Here is an 18,764-nt window from a genome sequence, read left to right on the forward strand (position 1 = left end):
GGATATAATAAAATTTATACACTTGTGCGTTCATTTGCTCATTTGACATTTATTGAGCATTTCCTATACACTAAGAACTCTGCCTTGGGGAATATAGAAGTGGAACACATACGTACAACACACACCCTGTGTGCCCACCTGGAGCTTATACTCTGGGGCAGAAGTTGGCATACATTTTCATTAAAAGACCAGACTAAATTTTTAGACTTTGACACAGAATATGTTTCCATTATATATTTTTTATTGTTTTATCTAAAACCCTTAAAAGATGTAAAAACCATCTTATTAGTTCATGAGCCATAAAAAGACAGGTCACCAGCTGGATTTGGCTGACTCCTGTTGTAGTGGATTCAGTGAGATAATAGCTATAAAGTATTTTAGCAGACATGATGATGATGTAAAGTGCTTAGCACAGCTCCTGGCCCAGAGTCCGGGCTCAGTAGATAGTTAGCTGTATTACTTGCCAACCTCAACCCCCTACACCACTCCCTCGCGCTCCTTTTTGTGTCTCAGACCCAGAGCTTCTGGCTGCCCTGCCTGCCTTGTGGAAGTGAGCAAGGCCCTCCCAGTGGCTCTCCTCCTCCCCACAAGGTCAGCAGGTGGCTGTAGGCATCCATCCTCCCCTCGGGCCACAGCCACGCCTGGCAGCCCCTGGCAGGCAGGCCATTGATCTCCTGCCTGGCCTCGCCAAGACATGGTTCCGCTGGCCCTCTGGCATCCCAGGGAAAAAAGCCAGAACCTGCTGGGATGACTCATGATGTTGCAGCCTCCTGGCTCAGCTCTCTGCAGGCTCACAGCCATGAGGTGCCACCGGGGTGTGGTGGAAGTGGACTGGTCATTGCTCAAGACATCCTCCTCTCACCAGGACTGCATGACCCGAGGATGTCTCTCAGCTGCTGGAAGCTTTGTGAACATGGGATGAAATAGGTCCAGATCTAGGTTAAATTCCCCCACTGGGCAGTCAGCTGTCAGCTCTCACATCGTGGGCAGAAGCAGGGACTGGGAACCTCTCTGGGGGTCCACTGGTTAATAATCTGCCTTGCAGTGTAGGGGGCGCTGGTTTGATCCCCGGTCGGGAAACTAAGATCCTACATGTGTGAAGCAACTAAGCCCCATGTGCCACAACCACTGAACCCGAGTGCCACAACTAGAGAGCCAGCTACTGAGCCTATGTGCTCTGGAGCCTGCCCATTGCAACTAGAGAGAAACCCATCACAACTAAGAGTTCACATGCCACAATTAAAGATCCCTCCTGCAGCAACAAAAGAACCCACATGCCGCAAAGAATATCGAAGATCCTGTGTACCACAAGCAAGACCTGATGCAGCCAAATAAAAAATAAACATTAAAGAAAATAGCAGGGACTGAGTCTGCTTTAACACCATCAGGAGCCCCTGAGCTCCTGGTCTCCCTGGATTGGCATGTTCTGCTCTTGATGCCACCCTGATGTCTTGTTAGTGCAAAAGCTGACCCCAAGAAGACAAACTCTCCATGTCTGGCCTGAATGATGGCAGCAGCCTCTTAATCAGTCTCCTTGTTCCCCGACCCCTTCCTCTTTATAATCTATTCTCCCCGCTGCAACCAGTAGCAACTTTGATCTTGGATTTCCCGCTTAAAAGCCCTTCAATGGCTCCTCATCACTTTTAGGATAGAGTTGAGAGTCTCAGCTAGGATGAGGAACTGTTGTGATCCTGCCATGCCCCTCTCCAGTCTCATCTGTCTCATTTTGCACTTAAAACATGCAGAGTTACATACACGGGTTCCCAGAAATTTCATGTCTTCACAGCGCCATGGCTTTGTTCATACTAATTTCTTTGGTTGGAATTCCCTCTTCCTCCTTGTCCACTGGAAATTGTTTGCTCTTTTTGATGCCACTCAGTTGTCACTTCCTTGTGGAGTCTTTCCTGAGGTCCTCAATTGAATCCTTTGCTCCTTCCTCAAAGATACCATTTGCACGAATTTTAATCCTGTCTCCTGGACAGAGGAGCCTGGTGGGCTATAGACCATAGGGTCACAAAGAATTGGTCGCAACTAGGAGACTGAGCACACACACACGCACTCCTGAGTGTAGGGTGAAAGCTAACCAGCCTGGTTTTGAATTCCAGTTCAAACTATTGCTAGCTGTCTGAATTCAGATGAGTTGCTTAACCTCTCTGAGCCTCAGTCTCATCTGTAAAGTGAGGCTCATAGGTGTGCTTGCCTCATAAAGCGCTTTTTGTGAAGGTTGGCTCTGGTAATGCATGCCAATATCATTACCCTGAATGGCCCACAGTAGATGCTCATTAAATTTATCAACATTATCATTGGAAGGCACTGTAGGCTCTTTGAGGACAGGGACCATGATTTATTCACTTCTGTAGCCCAGTACCTAATGCAGTGCTTGGCTCATTTCAGGCGTTAGATCAACTGTTGTCTGAATGATGTTCAATGAAGGCCATGGAAGAAACCAGTCCATATGGTATATCATTTTGGAGAGTGAAATACTGAATGTCACTGAAAGTTTAGCAATAAATTGTGGTACCTCCTTTGGAGGAGGGCATGGCCACATTCCAGTATTCCTTGCCTGGAGAATTCCATGGACAGAGGAGCCTGGGGTTGCAAAGAGTTGGACATGACTCAAGTGACTGAGCACAGCACAGCATGGTATTGTCTTACTACAGAATACTTTGTTTGCCCCATATGTGCTGGCATAAAAAGATATCCAGGATATACTAAGTGAAAAAAGCAAGTATATGCCAACAGGTGCAGTATGATACCATTGTGTGTGTGTGTGTGTGTGTGTACTTTAAAGGATATTTGTGTGTAGAAAATGATTTGAGGGCCATGTGAAAAACTGTATATCCCAGATGGGAGAGAGGAAAAAGAAAGACCTTCCTGTTTATTTTTATTTTTAAATTTAAATATAGTTGGTGTGTAATACTGTATAAGTGTAAAGTGTGAAACATACATCCACACATTTATATATTGTAATATGATTGTTACAGGGTGTTAGCCAACACCTCGATCATGCCATGTAATTATCCTTTCTTTTTTGTGGTGAGAACAGTTAAGACCTAGTCTCTTAGGGACTTTGAAGTTTATCAGACAGTATTGTTGAGTGTAGTCATTCTGCTGTGCATTTAAATTAGAGCTCCAGAACTTATTTATCTGCTAGTTGCGAGTTTGTGCCTTTAAACTATATTGCCCCTGGCTGTGCGCCAATAAAGCTTTGTTTACAGAAACAGGCAGCCTGCTGATCTGGCTGTTGTTTGCCAGCCCCTGACTCTTACTGGTAGCAAATGTTGCCGTATATCCCGCCCTGGGACTTTTGAGACAGAGTGAGGTCTAATGAAAGATTTTTTTCTCCCTGTTTCTTTGTATTTAAAGCAGTCAAAAGGTGGGGGGTGGGGGGGGGCACGGATCTTCCCGAGCTCTGAAGGGTGTTGGAGGAGGTCATCAAGAGGACATGATCACAAGTTGACCCTTGAGATGGACCCAGGCAATGAGAGGCTCCTCAGTCCTTCACTGTCCTTGGAATGTATACTCCACCTACTGTTCCCACAGTGGGAGCTGTTTTCAAGGATGCAGGCTTCAGAGAGTAATGTGTTGATGAGACCATCTGGATTGTATATGTGACTGAACTACATTAAGGCCTCTATAAGCTATTAAGATTCTGACGGGCACATGTGGAGATCTGCTCATCTTGTGGTGCCTAGGACAAGCCTTAGATTATTGTAAGTTCCCCTTGCTTGTTAAACCTGCCTCCTCCTGCCAATCTGGAGTGGCTGTTTCTTTCTTTGGTCTTTCCTTGTTCTCCGTGTACAGAGGCCAGTTTGCAAACCAACAGAGGGTGATGGGGAGGTCTCTTTTGGCTTGAAATCCTTCATGTTCCTCTGCTTGTAAATACATCTGTACTCCTATAATCACATGTCATTCTTCTTATGTGTCTCTTCTTAGGACACCAGTGACTAGACTTCAGGCCTACCCTAACCAGTATAATTTTGTCTTAATTCACATCTTGATGACATCTGTAAAGATCCTATTTCCAAACAAGGTCACATTTTTAGGTACTAAGGTGTAGGACCTGGGCTTCCCAGGTGGTAAAAAATCTGCCTACCAATGCAGAAGACACGGGTTCGATCCCTGGATTGGGAAGATCCCCTGGAGGAAGAAATGGGAGCACACTCCAGTGTTATTTCCTGGAAAATCCATGGGGAGCCTGGTGAGCTACAGTCCATAGAGTTGCAGTCCAAAGAAGGTGAAAGTGAAAGTCACTCAGTGGTGTCCAACTCTTTGGGACCCTATGGACTTCTCCAGTCCATGGTATTCTCCCGGCTAGAATACTGGAGTGGATATCCTTTCTCTTCTCCCGGGAATCTTCTCAACCCAGGAATCGAATGCAGGTCTCTCACGTTGCAGGCTGATTCTTTACCAGCTGAGCCACAAGAGAAGTCCAAGAATACTGGAGTGGGTAGTCTATCCCTTCTCCAGGGGATCCTCCCAACCCAGGAATTTAACTGGGGTCTCCCACATTGCAGGTGGATTCTTCACCAACTGAGCTATCAGGGAAGCAAATAGTTGGACACAATTGAGCAACTGAGCGCGCACACACATACAGAGTTTAGGGCGTATCTTTTCAGGAGACAAAATTCAGCCCATCAAAGGAGCAGAATAAGATCAATGTGTTAAGAAATGGTTTTATTTTCCATGAGAAAGCAAACTTACAGGGGAATGTGAGCCATGATTAATTCCCCATGAATGGAGAGACATTTCTCAAGAAAAAGATAACCTAAGGTCCCAGTTTAAGAAACTGGGTGGATGCTAAGGTCTTTCTTTCAAAGTAATGGCCATCATCAAAAAGTCTACAAACAAATGCTGGAGAGGGAATGGATAAACGGGAACTGTTGGTGGGAATGCAAACTGATATAACCACTGTGGAGAACAGTATGGAGACTCTTTAAAAAACTAGGAATAAAACTATCCATACAACCCAGCAATCCCACTGCTGGGCATATAGTAGTGGGAAACCAGAATTGAAAAAGACACAATGTTCATTGCAGCACTGTTTACAATAGCTAGGACATGGAAGCAGCCTAGATATCCATCCTCAGATGAATGGATAAGGAAGTTGTGGTACATATACACAATGAAATATTGCTCAGCTATAAAAAGGCACACGTTTGAGTCAGTTCTAATGAGGTGGATGAACCAAGAGCCTATTATACACAGTGAAGTAAGTCAGATACAGAAAGGCAGATATTATATATTAATGCATATATATAGAATCTAGAAAAATAGTACTGATGATCCTATGTACAGGGCAGCAAAGGGGACGCAGACACAAAGGACAGACTTTTGGATACAGCAGGAGAATGAGAAGATGGGATGATTGGAGAGAGTCGCACTGAAACATATATATTACCATATGTAAAAACACATAGCCAGTGGGAGTTTGATGTACGGTGCAGGGAACCCAAAGCTAGAAGGATAGTGTGGGGAGGGGGGTTCAGGAGGGAGGGGTCACATATATGCCTATGGCTGATTCATGTTGATGTATGACAGAGGCCATCACAGTATTATAATTATCCTCCAATTAAGATAAATAAATATAGAAAGGCCATAAATAAAGCAGAGCACCAAAGAATTGATGCTTTTGAACTGTGGTGTTGGAGAAGACTCTTGAGAGTACCTTGGAAAGCAAGGAGATCAAACCAGTCAATCCTACAGGAAATCAGTCCTGAGTATTCTTTGGAAGGACTGATGCTGAAGCTGAAGCTCCAATATTTTGGCCACCTGATGTGAAGAACTGACTCATTAGAAAAGACCCTGATGCTGGGAAAGATTGAAGGAGGAGGAGAAGGGGATGAAAGAGGATGAGATGGTTGGATAGCATTACCGACTCGATGGACTTGAGTTTGAGCAAGCTCTGGGAGTTGGTGATGGACGGGGAAGCCTGGCATGCTGCAGTCCATGGGGTCACAAAGAGTTGGACATGACTGAGCAACTGAGCTGACTGAAATAAAGATAGAGTCTGCTGCTGCTGCTGCTGCTAAGTCACTTCAGTCGTGTCCAACTCTGTGCGACCCCATAGACGGCAGCCCACCAGGCTCCCCCGTCCCTGGGATTCTCCAGGCAAGAACACTGGAGTGGGTTGCCATTTCCTTCTCCAATGCATGAAAGTGAAAAGTGAAAGTGAATTCACTCAGTTGTGTCCGACTCTTAGCAATCCCATGGACTGTAGCCTTCCAGGTTCCTCCGTCCATGGGATTTTCCAGGCAAGAGTACTTGAGTGGGGTGCCACTGCCTTCTCCGAAGATAGAGTCTACTTTCCTCTAAAGAACTCTCCACTGCACCCAGATGTCTCTGTTTATACTCACCAGCCTGGTTCAACCTGCATCATCTTTTGCCTGGACTCCTGTAATTGCCTCTTCATCTGCATTCCTGCAGCCACTTTTGCTCATCTTCAATCTGTTCTGCATCTAACAGTCAGAGAGATCTTTGTAAAATGTGAACTTGACCCTTTTCTAGCCAAACCCTCCAGTGGCTTTTCCCTTTGCATGTAGAATGAAATCCAAACTCACTGCCCTTAATGATTTGGCTCTTGCCCCCTCTCTCCAGCTCATCTCGTGTCTCTCACCAGTTCATTCACTTTGCTTCAACTCCATGTATCTTCTTGAAGTTTCTAGCCAAGTAAATAATTTTCCTACCTCGGGGCCTTTGCACACACAGCTTCCTCTACCGAGAATGCTCACCTGCCTGACTGTTAGCTGGCTGACCATTGTTGGGGCCGGGAAGGATTTGCCTTACTTTTTAGTTTAAGCCAGAACTAGTCACTCCTTTGGTACTTTATTGGTATTGGTTTACTTCGTGGTTTCTGACTATGTAGAATGCATCAGTTGTCTTTGATAGTTTCTTAATAGTACCTGTGTCCCCACTAGACTAAGAGTGACAGGAGGGTGGAATCTGTGTGGTTAGCTGCAAATCCTCAATGCCCTTGACTGGTACAGTGCCTAGCAAAGAGCTGGCTCTGTTTCTTAAATGACTGTATGAGTCAAGTTGGGAACAGTTGGTTTTGGTGAACGATGCTGTCCTTCAAATACAGAGAAGAGGCAACTGATTGGAGCAAACTGGATATCAGGTGGAATTATGGAACTCCTCCCCACAATTCCAGAGTCCTTGTTTCTAAATATTTCCTTTACTTTTGGGTCACTACTGAAGGTTCTGACTCCTATTCAAGAATGATAGAGGCATCATTTAATTCCTCCTCTAATCTCAGAGCCACCACTTCTCAGTCAAGCCCACCACTATGAGAAATAGCTTCATAGCCCTCCAGGTCCTCCTCCACAAACCACCCCAGGTGGTCCTTCTAAAATGCAAATCTATGTCCCTCTCTGACCTCAAGTCCTTTATGGCCCCTTATTGACTATAGGATAAATCTGAGCTTCAGGTTTCCAAATTCTGAGCTGATGGTTATTTCCTTACTCTTTGCTCTTACATTTTCTGTCCTTAAACTTTTATTACTTCAGTAAACTCTACTGGTTTGAGTTTCCCTCCAACACCATTTCACCGACTTTCCTTCTCTGCCCACAAAGTCATCTGTATCTTATCCAAAAGGAAAAATTTGTATTCATCCTTCAACATCCATCTTGGACATCTTTTCCTCCAGGAGTCTTATATGAAAGTTCCCTTCTCTCCAGAAAGAGTCTAGTCTCCCTCTCTTTACTAGTCTGGAGGTGTGCATGCATTTTAAGTTCTACTTAGCTCACCATGTTGAAATTTACTCTATTTAATGGCAATATATCTTGTTAGAAAGTCAGTACTGGGTAGAATGATCAACTGTCCTGGTTTGCCCAGATCTGAGGGGCTTTCCAAAGACCTGAGGCCTCCAACACTAAATCAAGGATGGCTCCAGGCAAATCGGGGTGGGTGGGCACACTGCTGCCAGTTAAGATCATGAGCTGCAGAACCTGTCAAGGTTCTGTCAAGGTTTGAATCTTGTGAGTGAGTGAAAGTTGCTCAGTTGTGTCTGACACTTTGCGACCCCATGGACTATAATTCTCCACACCAGAATAGTGGAATGGGTAGCCTTTCCCTTCTCCAGGGGATCTTCCCGACCCAGGGATTGAACTAGGGTCTCTTGCATTGCAGATGGATTCTTTACCAACTGAGTGATCAGGGAAGCCCAGCCTGGCTCTGCTACTTACTAGCTGTGTGATCCTTGGGCAAGTTACTTGATCATTTTGATATCTTCACTTTCCCTTTCTGTAAAATGGGGGTGCTGCTGCTGCTGAGTCACTTCAGTCGTGTCTGACTCTGTGCGATCCCATAGACGGCAGCCCACCAGGATGCCCCGTCCCTGGGATTCTCCAGGCAAGGACACTGGAGTGGGTTGCCATTTCCTTCTCCAAAATGGGGTAAAAATAAGTATAAATACTATTACATGAGTTAATATGTTAATGGTGTAGAAGAGCTGAGTAAGAACTTAACAAATGTCATGGTTCTTGTTGCTTCTGTCAGCAGGTGTTTACTGATTACGTTCTACCTTCCAGACCCTGGGCTTGGAGCTTGGGATATAGGGAGGTCTCAGGCATGGAAGGCAACAGCTATCTCATTTTACCTTTTGTGTTTTCCAGTATCCAGCCTACTTCCTGCTGCATGGAGATGCTCAGGAAATATTGGTAGAGTGGATGAAGCAGTCTTAGACTACATTTTATGGAAAATTAATCTGCTCCCTCTGCATCAGAACCCTGAAACATTTAAAGACCTTCAAGATTGATCCCAGTTCTTGTGAGCCTGAATGAATGGTGGTAGCTGTGGTTTATAGGATGTTCTTTGCCACCTCTGCACCGGATGACTGAGAGATTGCTTCAGGGCCTTTGTACTTGCTGTTCCTTCTGCTTGAAACACACTACAGTCTGTCTTTTCATAGTTGCCAAACACGTTCTCCTTCAGGTGCCCCAGAGAACACTTTCATGAACATCCTGTGTTATTTCCTTCAGAGAACTTATCCTAGGCTAAATTTATCTAGTTGGTTTGCATGCTTATTTTCCTCTGCCCTACAAGAATATAAGCTCTGTACGGGCAGAGACTTGGTCTCTGGAACTGACACTCGGCAAAAGCTGTATCTGACACATGGCAAAAGCTGAACCAATGTTTGCCCAATAAATGAATGAACTGTCCTGATTATAATGGCTGCAGTTAATCGGGCACCTGCCACATGTCAGGTATTGGCTGAGCACCTTAGATACATCACCCCACACAGGCCTGCAAATGTTACCATTTCAAGTCTTACAGCAGAGGAAACTGGTTCTCTGCCGAGTCTGTAACTCCTGCTTACTTCGCACTGCTAGTGACGTCAGAGCTTGATTTGGAGTTTGCCTCCTCCATTTTAAAGCCCTCTGTTCTCTGCAACAGGCTTGTATTCTGCCTTCCAGGGTGTTGGGAAAATGTTTACACTCCCTTCCCCCACCCCCCACCCCACCCCGCCTTCAGCCCCTGGGGGCCCTTGAAAAGGGGATTAGTTGCAAAATTCCAGACTGCCCCAAGCCTTGCACAGGAAGTCGTGTTTCCGCAGTGGGGACAGCAGTTGGGAGGGCATCCAGGGGTCTGGCTACATCTCAGGTCCCAGAGCCCCCGAATTTGCAGGCTGCCTGTGCCACTGCTGCCTGCACGACAGCCCTGGTGTCACGTAGCGCTGGACCGCAGGTGTTCTGCACCAGACCCTCTTTCAGGAAGGAAATGCAATTAGGGCTGCACAGTTGGCAGACTCCATCTCCATTCCTGCCTTGGGAGACGAATCATAGGGCAGTGCGTGGGGCTGCGTGTGCCTGCGCTTGTGACCATGTGCACGCGTGCGTGTCTTGGGCTAACCCTTGCAGGGCTCACGGGGCATTGTTGGGAGGGGGAAATTCAGGCTTTTCATCCCTGCCAATGACTCTGGCCTCCTCCTTCAGTAATAATAGTTACATTTCTTGAGGGCTTACCCTGTGCCTGGTGCAAAGTCAAGTAGTTTATGCGTAAAGTACCATTTAAAACTTGTAACCACTCTATGAGGTCAGTGTTACTGTCAATCCTATGTTGCTGATGAGAAAACGGACTCAGAGAGGCTGGGTCTACCCAGTTGGTGAGTGTCCAAGACCAGAATTAATCCCAGGGTGGTCAGACAACTCTCCTCTACCACCTCGTGCCATCCTTTCAAAAGGTTTGATTTTGCTGCTCTTTTTTAAGCAGACTGAAAAATGCTCTCTTTGATTTAACATCCATGAATAGATTCTTCAATGCAAACATTGTTGCCTACATTTCAGTTTTTACAAGTACCACCGCTTTGTAACACTTTCATAGCTATTGTCCTGTTATACAAGGTAGGGAAAATGATGCTACAGTAACAAACGTCTTCAAAAGTATAGTTGCTTAACACAAATTTATTTCTTAGTCATTGAAAATTCACTGTGGGTTTGGGTGCCTGACCTCCATGTATTGGCTTGGCCCAGATTTTTTCAACAATGACTTGGCAAGGAGAGAGTGCAGACAACTACTGAATAGCTCTAAAATATCGAAAAGTGGTAAATGTAACTTGTGCTCACATTCTACTGGCCAAAGAAAGTCGTATGCCTATGCCAAGATTTGGGGCAGGGAGCCCCAAATCTTGGTGAGTCCTAGTAATATCTCCCACAATGTCTCTTATCTCTTTCCCTCTTTCTACTTTCTGTGTCTGATTGATTATTTTCAAACACCTCTGAAATCTATTAATCACAATCATATAAGAGATGAGATGGTTGGATGGCATCACTGACTCAATGGGCATGCATTTGAGCAAACTTTGGAAGATAGTGGGGCTTCCCTGGTGGCTCAGCTGGTAAAGAATCCGCCTGCAGTGTGGGAGACCTGGGTTCAATCCCTGGGTTGGGAAGATCCCCTGGAGAAGGGAAAGGATACCCACTCCAGTATTCTGGCCTGGAGAATCCCATAGACTGTATAGTCCATGGGGTTCCAAAGAGTCGGATATGACTTCACTTTCACTGGAAGACAGTGAAGGACAGGGAAACCTGGCGTGCTACAGTCCATGGGGTTACAAAGAGCTGGACATGACTTAGCAACTGAACAATAGCAACATATAAGGGACAGACCTCAGATTTTGGGGACAAATAGATTTGGACAAAGGTCTTGGCTCTACAATTCTCTTTATTAGATTAGTGATTCTGAGTAAGATTCTTGGCCTCTCTAGGTTTTAGTTTTCTCATCTGTAAAGTGGGGTTGATAAGAGGTCCTGCCTTGAGGCATACTGAGGATTACATGGGATAACCTAGCATTGTGCCTGGTGTTCAGTAAAACTAGTGATAGTAGCAACAGTTAACATCATTAATATCCACTGAGTGCTTATAGTAAGTTCTTAGTAAATGCTGTCTAATAGAGTGGTTTTGACTATTCCCACTTTTTAATCGTAGCATTGTTATTTATGAATACTTCTTATTGCTCTTCCATTCATTCATTTCTTTAAAAGATATGCAAGGAGAGTCATCCCTGTGCCATGTACTATCTTACCTGTTGTGGAAATATTGGGAAAGATGTTAGAAACAGTCCCTGCCTGCACAGAAATTACAGCCTCCACTTTCTCACTTCTCCCCTTTGTGTTTCTTCCTCTCCTCTCTCCCTCCCCTTTTCCTTTCTTTCTTGCTCCAGGCTCACTTTTGTTAGACATTTAGCAGATTTTCATTGAGTGTCTACTACCTGCTAAGACATAGGGATATAGTAGAGAACAAAACAAGAACCACTCACGCCCAACAGCACAGCAGCAATTTTCATTTAAGATGTGGGCAGTGGGCTTTGTCCTTAAGTTCTGAGTGGGCCTGGCCCCTTGGTCTCCAGAAACCCCTACCTGGATCAAGTTTCACTGCCCTTTCCAGACCCTCAGCATTCCCTTCAAATGTCCCTTACATTTTCTCATCAGCACCAGTGGCTGCTGGAGCATCTTGATTCCTCCTGAGACTCTGGGATAAAGCTCCCTGAGCTCCAGCCCCTGACTAGCTGCTTCCCCACGAGTATCAGGGTGCAGCTCCACTTGCCTGCATGAAAAGCCAGAGCTGATGGACAGGAATCCTTTGGTCCACCATACTGACTGGTGACTGTATCCTAGCAGGGTGCACCTCTGAGAAGAGAGAGTGAAAGTGTTACTGATGGGGTTTCAGCTTTGGGCTGTACAATACAAGTAATGGAAGCTGTTCAGTGAGGCCGAGGCCTGGTTTACCAGTAAGACTAAGAAACTGGGCACAGAGAGGTCTGGTGTTTGATTCGAGCTCAGCCTCTAGCATGCTGTGTGATCTGGGGGAAATTCCTTTCCTTCTCTGGGGGGTGGGGGCGCCTATCTGTGATGTCAGATTCTTTCAACAACTTCATTGTTTTTTCCCTATCTGTGCACTACCTCAAGATTTAGTTATTTGTTTTTTTTTCTATTAAATGGACTCACCATAAATTTACTTTAAAAGGAAAAATTACGTAATATTTATATCATGAATGAAAAGCCAATCAGTTGCTATAAGTAGAAGATAGCCATGAAAATAAATAGGAGGAAAACAAACCCACTATTAAATTCCATTCAGGGCAAGCTCTGAATCAGGTGATTCAAATCATGATTTGTTAAATAGGAAATTAGCACGTGTTAAGAGAGGTGTTACAGACATGCCAGTACAAATGGGGACTTTTGATGTGAGGTCCTATGATTAGGACCTATGATTTCCTATGATTAGGAAAGTAGGAATAGAAGAGAGAAAGAAGGTACTGCCCCACTATATGAATTGGTATTATTTATTGTCATGGTTGGGCACCAGGAAAAACAATCCCTACCCTCATCAGTGGATAAAGTCATCGGGGAGGTTCTCCTTTATAACCAAGCATTTTTTCCCTCTCCTTAGGGTCCAAGAGGTGTCTCACCTGTGCTCTGGAATACCCCCTTTTGGGTTCTCAGGGTCTTTGCTCCATCAATTACCCCCAATCTTTCCAGTTGTTTCAACTTCTGTCCTGTATTGATTCCTTTCCACCAACATCAATTAGAGTATCTCAAAAGTTGTTTCCCATATAAATGTACAATTTATTGGGCAATAAATAAGACTCCAAGGAAAAAGATTACTTGGAAAAATATTTCCTATGTTTTTAAAAATATTAAAAAAAACTTTTTATTTTGTTTTGGAGTATAGTCGATTATCAATGCTGTGTTTCAGGTGAACAACAAAGGGACTCAGCCGTACATACACATGTATCTATTCCCCTCCCAAACTCCCCTCCCATCCAGGCTGCCACGTAACACATAACACTGAGCAGAGTTCCATATGCTATGCAGTAGGTCCTTGTTGATTATCCACTTGAAATATGTGCTGTGCTGTGCTTAGACCTGTCTGACTCTTTGTGACCCCATGGACTATAGCCCACGAGGCTCCTCTGTCCATGGGGATTCTCCAGGCAAGAATACTGGAGTGGGTTGCCATTCCTTTCTTCAGGGGACCTTCCCAGCCCAGGAATAGAATGCAGGTCTCCTGCATTGCAAGCAGATTGTTTATCATCTGAGCCACCATATAGCAGTGTGTAAATGTCCATCCCAAACTCCCTAATTTCCCTTCCCCTCAATAACCATAAATTCATTCTCTTAAGTCTGTACATCTATTTCTGTTTTGTAAGTTCATGTGTATAATTTCTTTTTAGATTCCACGTATAAAGGACGTCGTATGGTATCCCTGCTTCTCTATCTGGCTTACTTCATTATGACAGTCTCTAGGTCCATCCAGGTTGTTGCATACTTATTCACTTATTTGGCTGAGCACATCTTAGTTGTGGCACATGGGATCTTGGTCTTTGTTGCAGCACGTGAGCTCTGTAGTTGCAGCATATGAACTTTTAATTGTGGCACATGGGATCTAGTTCCCTGACCAGGGATGGCCAGGCCCCCCTGCACTAGACCACCAGGGAAATCCCCTCCTATGTTGTTTTCATCACTGATTACCTATCTTTTGACAGATAGTTCAATCTGCTGAAACAGGGCTTTGGTAAACTACAGCCCATGACCCAAGTATAGCTTCTGCCTGTATTTTTGTAAATAAAGGTTTATTGGCACACAGCCATACTCATTGATTTATGTACTGTCTATGGCTGCTTTCATGCTACTATGGCAGAGCTGAGTAACTGATGAAAGTGGTATGATTCTCAAAGTCAAAACCATCATCTGGCCCTTTACAGAAAAAGTTTGTTGAGTCTTATGCTACAGAAGAACCAATGTGTATTTCAAGGTGAATAACTGATATGAGCTGCATGATAACTGACATGATAACATATCAAAATTGTCACATGTTGGGAACTATCACCTATATAGAAATGAAGCTACAGGCCAGAACAACCATAGCTTAATGGCTCAAGGTATGGATCATGCCCTGGATGTGGAGTCTGGCCCATCCAATTCTTAGACTTTTGCCTGTGTTAGTGAGCTGGGGCAGTGTGCAGTTTTGAATGAGAAAAGCTGGGTGAGGTTGATGATATTTCATAACAGCCCACACCCACTAAGCATGATAATCACAGCACAGCCATCTGAATGATGTCCAAGCTAAAACCCAGTGCCTTAACACCTTGAGCATGCCTTTCCCTTTAAGGTAACACATCCCTTTACTTGTGTCTTTACCTGGAAGTAACACACACCCTCAAATCACAACTGGGTCATTACACATCCTGGTTGCTTCAGACAGCCAACAAAGATGAAATCATAGATGGTTCATATGGTTCAGTCAGCTCATCTCAGATTTTGGGATGAGTGCCCAAAGCTGGAATAAATGGGGGCCAAGGATCCTTATATTTAAAAGTGAGGTGCTAGACTCTTGAGAGGACCTTCGTGGGCCCCCAGATAGTTTTCTAGCATTATCTCATCCCCAGCCTCCAGGCATAGAGGCTAAAGTTTCATTCAGAAGTTAAAGACAGTAGAGGGTAAAGAAACCAAAGACTTAAGATGTTTTTTGGAGAGAATTTTTAGACTGTTGATAAATTTATCCCTCCTCTTCCAGCCACGGGGCAGCAGGGGGTGGTAGTAGAATTAAAGATATCTGCTTGGATAGGTTGAATTAAATCCCCTGAAACTTGAGGAATAGAGCAACTCTTACCTGTTGCATTCTTAACAATCCAGAGCCAAGATGCTGGTTCAAAGCAGAGTACGAGATGAGATTTCCTTTGTATTCCCCCAGTCTCACAGCCAAGGTCACCTCACTTTATTCATGGAAAAGAGCTGGCTGTGAGTCATCCTCAAAGGCATGTCACACATGAGGATCATCCAGAGAGAGGACATTGCCCCAATAGAAGGATAGACTCCCAGGAGCCAGGACCTGGGGACAAATGAGGTGAAAAAGTTTCTTTAATGGAACAGTGGTAAGAAAAAAGAAGTTTACGATTGATATCCACTTCCACTTTCAGTCTCAGGTAACCATTAATCTACTTTCTGTCTCTATAAAATTGTCTTTTTGAGTATGACATTTTATATAAATAAGATCAAACAGTATGTGGTCTTTTGGGTCTGGTTTCCTTCATTTGACATGACGTTTGTGAGGTTCATCCATGTTGTAGCATATATTCATATTTTATTAATAACAGTATTTTGTAGCATTGGTATACACTAGATATGGGCAGATTTCAGAGACATTGTGGCTTTGGTTCCAGGTCACTGTACTAAAGCCAATATCTCCATAAAATGAGTTACATGAATCTTTTGTTTTCCAGTGCAGATGTAAGTTATGGTTATACTAAAGTGTGCAGTAGCAATTATGTCTAAAAATGTACATCAGTTCAGTTTAGTCGCTCAGTCATGTCCGACTCTTTGCGACTCCATGAATTGCAGCACGCCAGGCCTCCCTGTCCATCACTAACTCCTGGAGTTCACTCAGACTCACATCTATCTAGTCAGTGATCCCATCCAGCCATCTCATCCTCTGTCGTCCCCTTCTCCTCCTGCCCCCAATCCTTCCCAGCATCAGAGTCTTTTCCAGTGAGTCAACTCTTCGCATGAGGTGGCCAAAGTACTGGAGTTTCAGCTTTAGCATCATTCCTTCCAAAGAAATCCCAGGGCTGATCTCCTTCAGAATGGACTGGTTGGATCTCCTTGCAGTCCGAGGGACTCTCAAGAGTCTTCTCCAACACCACAGTTCAAAAGCATCAATTCTTCGGTGCTCAGCTTTCTTCACAGTCCAACTCTCGCATCCATACATGACCACTGGAAAAACCATAGCCTTGACTAGCCGGACCTTTGTTGGCAAAGTAATGTCTCTGCTTTTGAATACGCCATCTAGGTTGGTCATAACTTTCCTTCCAAGCAGTAAGCGTCTTTTAATATACATAGCTTGGATAAAAAATACTTTATTGCTAAAAAAATGCTAACCATCCTCTGAGCCTTCCATGAGTGGTAGTAGTAACATCAAAGATCATTGTTCACAGGTCACCAAATATAACAATAACAATAACATTTGTTATTTCTATAACAAATATAGAAATGAAAAAGTTTGAAGCATTTTGAGAATTACCAAAATGTGACTCAGAGACACAAAGTGAGCAGATGCACAAAGTGAGGAAAAAAGCATGAATAGATTTACTCAATGCAGGGTTGCCGCAAACCTTGTTTACAAAAATGAAACTGAGAAGTGTAATAAGGCAAAGTGAAATAAAATGAGATATACCTGTATACACCATCCCATTATAAATTAGAAACTTTTTCTGGTCTATATAAAAAAAAAAAAAAAAAAACGAAACCCAGCAAGCTTCCTTCAGCCTCACCCCTCCATGCAGCAAGAGCCTCCCTCCCTCTCAGCCTTCCTTCCTAATACACTTCTTAGTTAGCTGTCTCTAACTCCTCACTTCCTTCTCACCTCTCAACCCACTGGCACTCAGCCTCGGACCCACCCACTGGTTTGAAACTAAAGCCAAGGAAATGTCTTGGTCATCCCCTACTTTAGTCTGACAACATTTGTTTGGCTAAGCACTTCCTTCTTCTTGAGACCTAAATGTTGTGATGTAGCAGTTTTATGGTTTTCCTCTAAACTCCTGTTTCTTTTCATGAATATTTTATTTCTATTAGCTTTTTACCACTGTGTAACAAGTTTTGCAAATCTAGTAGTTTAGCAATTAGGTTTAAAACAACATAGCCTTATGGTCTCTGTTTCTGTGGGTCAGGAATGCAGATATAGCTCTTCTGAGTCCTCTGCTTGGATCCCAGAATGCTAGACTCAAAAGACTGGCTGGGTGTGTTCCCATCTGGAATCCTGACTGGGAAAAATTCAGACCTGTGGGTGGTCAAGCCACTGCCATTTCCTCGTGACTGTATCACTGAAGGTTCATGCTTCTTGCAGGGTGCCTCCACAGGCAGCTCTTAGGTCCTAGAGGGCCCTCACAGTTCCTTGTTGTGTGGCTTTCCCACAACATGGCAGCTTATTTGTCAAAGCCAGCAAGAGTCTCTCACTCTCATCTTCTAAGACAGAGTCTTATATAATGTAATGAAATCATAACAGTGACACCCTATCACCTTTGCCATAAGACATAACCCAATCATGAGAATGACAATCCATCCTCTTTACTGTATTCTATTGGTTATAATCAAGTCACAGGTTCTGCTTGAACTCATAGGGAGGGTATCTTTAAGGACTTGACTCACTGAAGTTTACTTTAGGATGTATCTGCCACATTATTATAAAATATGATAAACGCACAGAAAATCAAAGGAAGTGACAGAAAGGATACTCATCTGTATAATATCTTGATAGTTTGCCTTGTTTGTGTCAGAGTTTTTTTTAAAGTAATGAAACAGAGTTTCAGCCCCTGGAAATGTTTGTCCCTTATTAATTTCTTTCTGTTATCCAAGTAGTACTCAGTCTCAGAAATTGGTAATTTCCCATCTCTGTTCATGATTTTTTATACCGTTTCTATTTGTTTGTATGCAGAGAAACTCCATATACATGGAATCATATGGTACATAGGTGTCAACTTTCAACATTCCCTTTTGGAGGCCTATCCTTATTAACACATGTGGCCTTAGTACATCCATTTGCTTTGGGGTAGAGTATTTTATTTATCTGTTCTCCTCTTCATGGGCATATAGGTTGCTTCTAGTTTGTTGCTAATGCAGTAAGGGGAAATAAACATTGCTGTATCCATCTCTTCAGCACATATGAGGTTTTTACCTTTCAGCAAACACATGGAAATAGAATCATTTGGTTGCAAGGTAATGCATCATTTATTTTTCTATATGTTGCCCAGTTTCTCTTCAAAGTGGCTGTATCCATTTTCACTCTCACCAGAAGCCCGTGTCTTTTTTACATCCACCCAATACTTAAGGTTGTCTATTTCTTTTAATTATTACCAGTCTGATAGATGTGAACATTGTTGATGTCTTAATATTCACATTTCTGATTTTTAGTGAACTAGGGCTTGCTTTTATTATTAGTCATCTGAGTTTCTCTTTTATTAACTGCCTATTCATAGTCAGAACTTTCACATATTTTTTCCCCCAAATGTGTGCCTATGTGACTTGACCAGGAAGAGGGCCTATTTCCAACCTCTACTTGGAAGGGGCCCTGCTCCAGCTCCTTGGTGGCCTTTTCATGTGGCCTCTGTCAGCAGTGTCAGCAATGAAGTCCCTGAAGTTCTTTATTATTGGGAGACAGCAACAAGGAGGACGTGAGGCAAGAGAAGAGGAATGGGTGTGTCGGAGGCTGGGTGGCAGTGGGTTGAGAAGTGAGGAGGAGGTGAGGAGCTGGAGAGAATTAGCCAGGACCCCA

The sequence above is a fragment of the Bos taurus genome, chromosome 25 (assembly GCF_002263795.3).
Source record: "Bos taurus isolate L1 Dominette 01449 registration number 42190680 breed Hereford chromosome 25, ARS-UCD2.0, whole genome shotgun sequence".
NCBI lineage: Eukaryota > Metazoa > Chordata > Mammalia > Artiodactyla > Bovidae > Bos > Bos taurus.